This window comes from Mesoplodon mirus (genome assembly GCF_964341445.2).
Source record: "Mesoplodon mirus genome assembly, chromosome: 3".
NCBI classification, from domain to species: domain Eukaryota; kingdom Metazoa; phylum Chordata; class Mammalia; order Artiodactyla; family Ziphiidae; genus Mesoplodon; species Mesoplodon mirus.
In genome coordinates, this window is record NC_138978.1 from 64,346,680 (window position 1) to 64,352,922 (window position 6,243).

General features: G+C 37.1%; 1 pseudogene across 1 annotated transcript; it reads right to left on the reverse strand.

The window, feature by feature from the left end:
• Positions 1–227: 227 nt before the first annotated feature.
• On the reverse strand, positions 228–4,208 carry LOC309799145 (histone H2A.V-like; annotated as a pseudogene). The gene is made up of 2 exons: positions 4,184–4,208; positions 228–675 (listed from the first exon to the last, which is right to left on the reverse strand). The product of its transcript is annotated as a histone H2A.V-like (transcript).
• Positions 4,209–6,243: the final 2,035 nt, after the last annotated feature.

The window sequence follows — 6,243 nt, forward strand, 5'->3', positions numbered from 1 at the left end:
GGAAGGCCAAGTCTCAACCACTTGACCACCAGGGAAGTCCCCCAAAAGCTACTTTTATCAAACTTCGAGTCTAAGAACCTACAAATGCTTCTTTTAGCAAGTCTGAAGCAACTGTCTATGCTTTTCCACTTAACTGTTTTAAAAATTCCACATAGCCCCATTATTTTTCTTCTGACCCAGTTACAGTACAATGACGGGGGAGGAAGAATGTTAGTTAAAATAACTCTCTAAGCAGCTCTCTGCTGTCCCTTAATCAGAGAGTTGCGGATGTGAGGGATCACACCATCCCCAGCTATGGTAGCCTTGATAAGGAGTCCAACCTCTCGTCACCGCGGATCGCACGCTGCACGTGGCGCGGAGTGATCCGCGTAACTTCGAGATCCTCGGAAGCGTCCCCTGCTGACTCCAGCTCCTGGAGAAGTACGGCCCGGGCACTGCCGCAGTGGCACCCGCTCTTCCGTGTGGCTCGTGGTGCGAGTCTTCACATGTCTGTGGATGCAGCCCTCGGGAAACTGTAGCCCAGCTCTCTGTGAGCAGACACTGCCTTAGCCTTGGCCTTCCCGCGGTCCTGCCCAGCTTCGTCTCGGCCGCTCCCGTCCTCGGTCCCAACGCCACCGCCCCGCCCCACGCCCCGCTCTGCCGCCGCTGCACCGACCGCGGCCGCCACCGGGGCCCCTGGAAAGGGTAATTTAGATACGAGAGTTGTACCCTTTAGCTCCGGGATTCTCTAACTCGGTGTGAGGTTTATTAATGAGCAGAGCGTACTAAATATGCCAGTTCCAAGGCCTCCTTGTAGAGATGCTAGTAGGGTCTGGGGGAAAGCATTGCTGTTACACACTCCAGATGATTCTGAGGTGGGCAGTCCGTGAGCCACACTCTTGACGAACACTGCTTAAGACGAAAGCAAAGGTGTTAGATTGGGCTTTGTTCACTGGGCCTCCCAGGAAGGAATGCAACAGCTCTCTTCAAGACCCTATTTTTAAGGAAGTGGAACCCACCTCAGACCTTTGTTAAGGAATTTTGGTCTTATTCGTCTCCAGCTTTTATGCACCCCATCTCTCCTCCTTCCTATCCTTAGTTTCTAAGGTATGCTTGGATTTTCTTATCATTACTTTCTTGCCTTGATTTGTGCTGTTTTTTCTTTTCTAGTCATGATTTTTGTTGAATGCTGGCTACCCTAGAATACCACCCAAACAACTCACTGAGAAGACAAAGCCGCATTTATTCTTACCACAGTAAGGAGGAACACTGAATTGACAGTGTCTTAGCATCTTAGAGGGAGGAGGACAAAGTTGGGATACTTATGAGAGTCTTGGAGTCCTGTTTAAGCCTGGACTTCCAGTGCAGTGACTTGATTAGAATTGGGTAAGAATCATAGTCTAATAGTTTAAAATTTGTGGAGTTTGAGGTGATGGGTCCAGAGTCTGGGGGGTGTAAACTGTCGTTTCTGTTTTTTATTGAAGAGTTTATGAATCTTTTGTAAAATTCTTGGAATGAACAAAAACGTTATTTTTATCTTCCTGGGCAAGAGTTTCCTGGAATAGAAAAGTTATATTGATGAGGGCAGTGGAATAATAAAGTCGTGTGAACGTAGACAGTAAGCTGTGTGGATGAAGATAGTTTCAGCTCTCACTATATTAAAATAAAAATAATTTGAATTATACATTCATTTCTTTATTGGTTTAATTTTATTGGCACAATTTAAAGCATACATTTTTTTTTCCCCAGAAAAGTCTCAAGTTTGTTATATTCCCTGGGTTCTTTCATGCTTGAGAATGTTTGTTGCTATTTAAATGTGAAAAACATTTTGGTTGAATGTAATGTTCTTAGGGAAAATTTTCTTTTTCTCAGAAATATAAAAAAAGTTTTCTAGTATTTTCCAATGTACACTTCCATATAGACATTAGAGAGAAATAATTTTTTAATAATAAGATTACATCTACTACATTTTATATTAAACATTTTAAATTTAAGTTGACATTAAATTCACATAATTTTAAAGGAAGAAAAAGAAATGGGTGAAATTGAAAGAATTGCTAAATTTAAGTGACTGTTTATCCATGAAAAGAGATATTACTTTGTAAAGTATCCTTTTAAGGTTAACAACAAAAGGTTATGAAAAAAGTGAAGTCTTTGGAGCCATTTTTTTCATGATTTTTTTTTTAATGTTATCTATTGTTTTGCTATTATGATAAATGAAAATAGTTTGTGCTTTTATGTTTACTCCCATCCCTTCTTCCTCCTGCTAATTTTTTAGGTAAGTTGTCATTTTCATGTTTTCAAGTTTATGACATTTCAGCGCTGTTCTGTAACCACAAGTCTTGCTATCACTTGTTTCACCACAGCTTCTCTAAGAAAATCTTTATGTTGATTCATCTCTTGATTGGTTGGATTTCACTGTCAAGTAGATTTTTCTGTCTGAAAAAGGCTTGTAGATATGTGTTCCTGAGATCTTGCATATGTGAAGATATTTATTACTTTTATGTTTGAAGTACAATTTGGCAATGTATGAACTTCTTGGGTTACCTTCGTCAAGATTCTGTAGACATTGGGTTTCTTTCCTTCAGAAACTTGCTCTATTATTTTTTTTAGCACTGAATATCGCGGAGCTGTCAGAGGTTAGCTTGATTTTTTTCCTTGTAGGTGACTTGTATTAACCAGGGATCACCAGAGAAACAACCAATAGGATATATATATATATATATATCATGCTTATGGAGGCTGAGAGGTCCCAAGGTCTGCAGTTGGCAAACTGGCAACCCAAGAGAGCTGGTAGTATAGTTTCAGTCTGAGTCCAAAGGCCTGAAAACCAGGAGAGCCAATTGGTGCAAGTTCTAGTCTGAGGGTGAAAGATTGATGTCCCAGCTCAATCAGTTAGGCAGGTAAAGTTCCCTTTTACTCAGTTTTTTGTTCTGTTCACGTCTTCAGATGATTAGATGAGGTCCAGCGACGTTAGAGAGGACAGTCTGCTTTACTCAGTCTACCAATTCAAATGTTAATTTCACCCAGAAATACTCTCACAGCCACACCCAGAATAATATTTGACCAAATGGCTGGGTACCTTGTAGCCCAGTCAATATGACATATAAAATTAGCTATCACATATGTTTTCTCCTTGAGTGACTGAAGTATTATTTCTTTGTCCTTGAAATTCAGTAACTTAACTAGGTTATATATATTTTTTATTTATTTTTTATTGAAGTATAGTTGATTTACAATGTTGTGTTACTTTCTGGTGTACAACAAAGTGACATATATGTGTATATATATATGTATATATTCTTTTTCATATTCTTTTCCATTGTGGTCTGTTACAGGATATTGAATATAGTTCCCTGTGCTATACAGTAGGACCTTGTTGTTTATACATTCTTTATATAATAGTTTGCATCTGCTAATCCCAAACTCCCAGTCTATCCCTCCCCCAACCCCCTTCCCCCTTGGCAGCCACAAGTCTGTTCTTTATGTCTGTGAGTCTTTAATTAGGCTATCTTAACTATTCTATGTCCATTTTCACTTAAACAATTTCATTACTAGTCCTCAGAAGCTGTTACTACTTCTGCTTCCCCCATCCTCACATTATGATAGTCATCAAAAAGAAAAAATATATACGAAACTCTTTTCCCACCATGAAACAGATATTAATATCTGTTGAAATGAGAGATATGCAAAATATGATCAACATTTTATAATTCTGTCATTTATTTAACACATTGTGTCTGCTATGCATCTGCTAGATTCTTTTCAGGTCTTTCTGAATTCAGCAGTTAAAGTCCCTGCTCTCCAAGATCCAGGGTTAGTTGGTCACATTTCCACATCATGACTATTAGGTATGTGTAGTATCCATCTGTCTTATTCATGGGTGCCATTATCTTTTCATATACGAGGGAAACTTTCATGTTATTTCCCAGCCCCCTAATGGAAGAGTCAGGATGGAGATCAGTGGACATCCTTACAGCTACCACAGGCATGTGACATAGGCTTCAGCAATTATATGAACCAGTGTGAGGCTTTGATGTGGAAGTGAAAGAGGTGGAGTAGTTTCAAAACAGCAACCATTTAAGTATTTCTCATAATGGAGAGGGCAGAATGGGGATGGTTTGTTTCAGCTCCATGAAGCCCCTCAGCTGCGATGCCTAGACTGGCTGGGGACTGGACGATTGAGAAGGGCTTCTTCACTCACATCTCTGGCACTTGTGCTTCTTCATGTGGCCTGTGTTCCACATTGCATTGCATCCTTCAGGGCCACTCCACAGGTCCTCTCTCTCTAGTTACTTAACTTCTTACATACCAGCTTAGGGTCCAAAGAGCATAAAGCAGAAGCTGCCAGACCTTCTTAAAACCTAGGCTAAAGAGTTCTGGATCATCATTTGCTCTATATTCTACAAGTCAAAATAGTTTTTCTTCAAATGAATTTAATTTGTAAATGGTTTGGACTTTGAAAATGCAACTTAAAAGAATCATGAGGCCATGTAGTGATTCTCCTCCACTCTTTCTCAATTTTAGGCAATGAATAGAAGAGTAACATTATAGTAGTTTTTCAGAAAGTTTGTGCTTATTTTCCATTGTTGATGTCAGACTCTCTAAAATGTTCATAGTTTGGAAATTCTTACAGATGTAAGTGTAAGTCTTTTTCTGAAACCAAAGTCATTTAAAAATCATTGTAAAAGGTACCTTAAGAAGAGGACAGTGTGGTGGTTAAGAGTGTAGTTTTTGGAACTTGTTAAGTTCAGATCTAGCTCCACCTCTTACTGGCTGTGTGACCTGGAGCAAGTTACTTAGCCTCTCAGTGCCTCAAGTTCCTCAAACGCAAGATGGGGATCTTAATAGTCTTTCTCTTATAGAATTGTTGTGAAGGTTTAATGAATTTGTACATGTAAAGCCCTTATAATATATACCCTATACTAAATGCTAAATTTTATTTATTATTATTAACACCATCATCATTATTGTTGTTATATGTAAAACAATCCAACAGAATGCAGCAAAAGAGAAAAAATGAAAACAAAAAAGAAAATGTTAGAAATATGACCAGTGTGATAGTACATATGAAGATTCAATAAATGTGTATTGATTAATCTTCACTACTGAGGACATAATTAGATTGGATAAACATTAAAAAATCCATTTGTTAACCTGTGATGTATCCAAGAGCCAAATCCAAAACAAAACCACATAGAAAAATAGAAAATAAAGGGATAATTAAAATATATATCAGGAAAATTATAATTTAAAAAAGTTGGCAAAGCAAAATCATACAAAGTAGAAACTAAGGCAAAAAGCATAAGCAGAGATAAAGATTATTACATAATAATAAAGGAAGAATTAACTGAGAAGATATAAAAATTATGAACCGTGTACCCAGCATTGTATCAAAATCTAAAACTGACACAATTATAAGGTAAATTTGATAAATTCACAAAGATACTGGGAGATTTTTAGCAAACCATTATCAGAAATCAATCAAGTAGATAAAAATGTAATGATCTTGAACAAAAATAATAGCTTGATCTGTACCCTAAAGTAGAAAATATACATTCTTTTTAAGGATACATAAAACAGTTATAAACAGTGGCATTAGGTACAGGTAGTAGTTCTCAAAAGAAGTCTCAGTGAAGGTCAGAGCAAGTCCTCTGAACACAGCACATTAAATTAGAAGTCAAGAATAAACAATTATTATTATTATTATTATTATTATTATTATTATTTTGAATTCTATTTAATTTTTTATACAGCAGGTTCTTATTAGTTATCTATTTTATACATATTAGTATATATATTCAATCCCAATCTCCCAATTCATCCCACCACCACCCATACCCCCGCCACTTCCCCCCCTTGGTGTTCATACGTTTGTTCTCTACATCTGTGAAGAATAGACAATTATTTAGGAAGGCTCCATAGATTTGTAAACTAAAAAAGGACTACTACGTGAGACAAAGGGGAAATCACAATGAAAATTACAATAAATTTTTAGAATTGAGTGACATTGAAAGATCTGCTCATTGAAGTTGCTAAAAAAAAAGTACATGGAGCTTCTTTTATAGCTCAGTTTGAAAATAGTTCAAATTATTGAAGTATCAGCTCAAAAAGTTGAAAAAAATTGATGAAAGGAAGCAAAAAAAGAGAAATGAATGAACTAGGAAACAGAAACAGAGATCAACAGAAGGAAAAGCTGTTTCTTTATTAAGATTTAGGCAGTATTTATAACATTTGGTATACGTGAAATATTCTCATGATTGC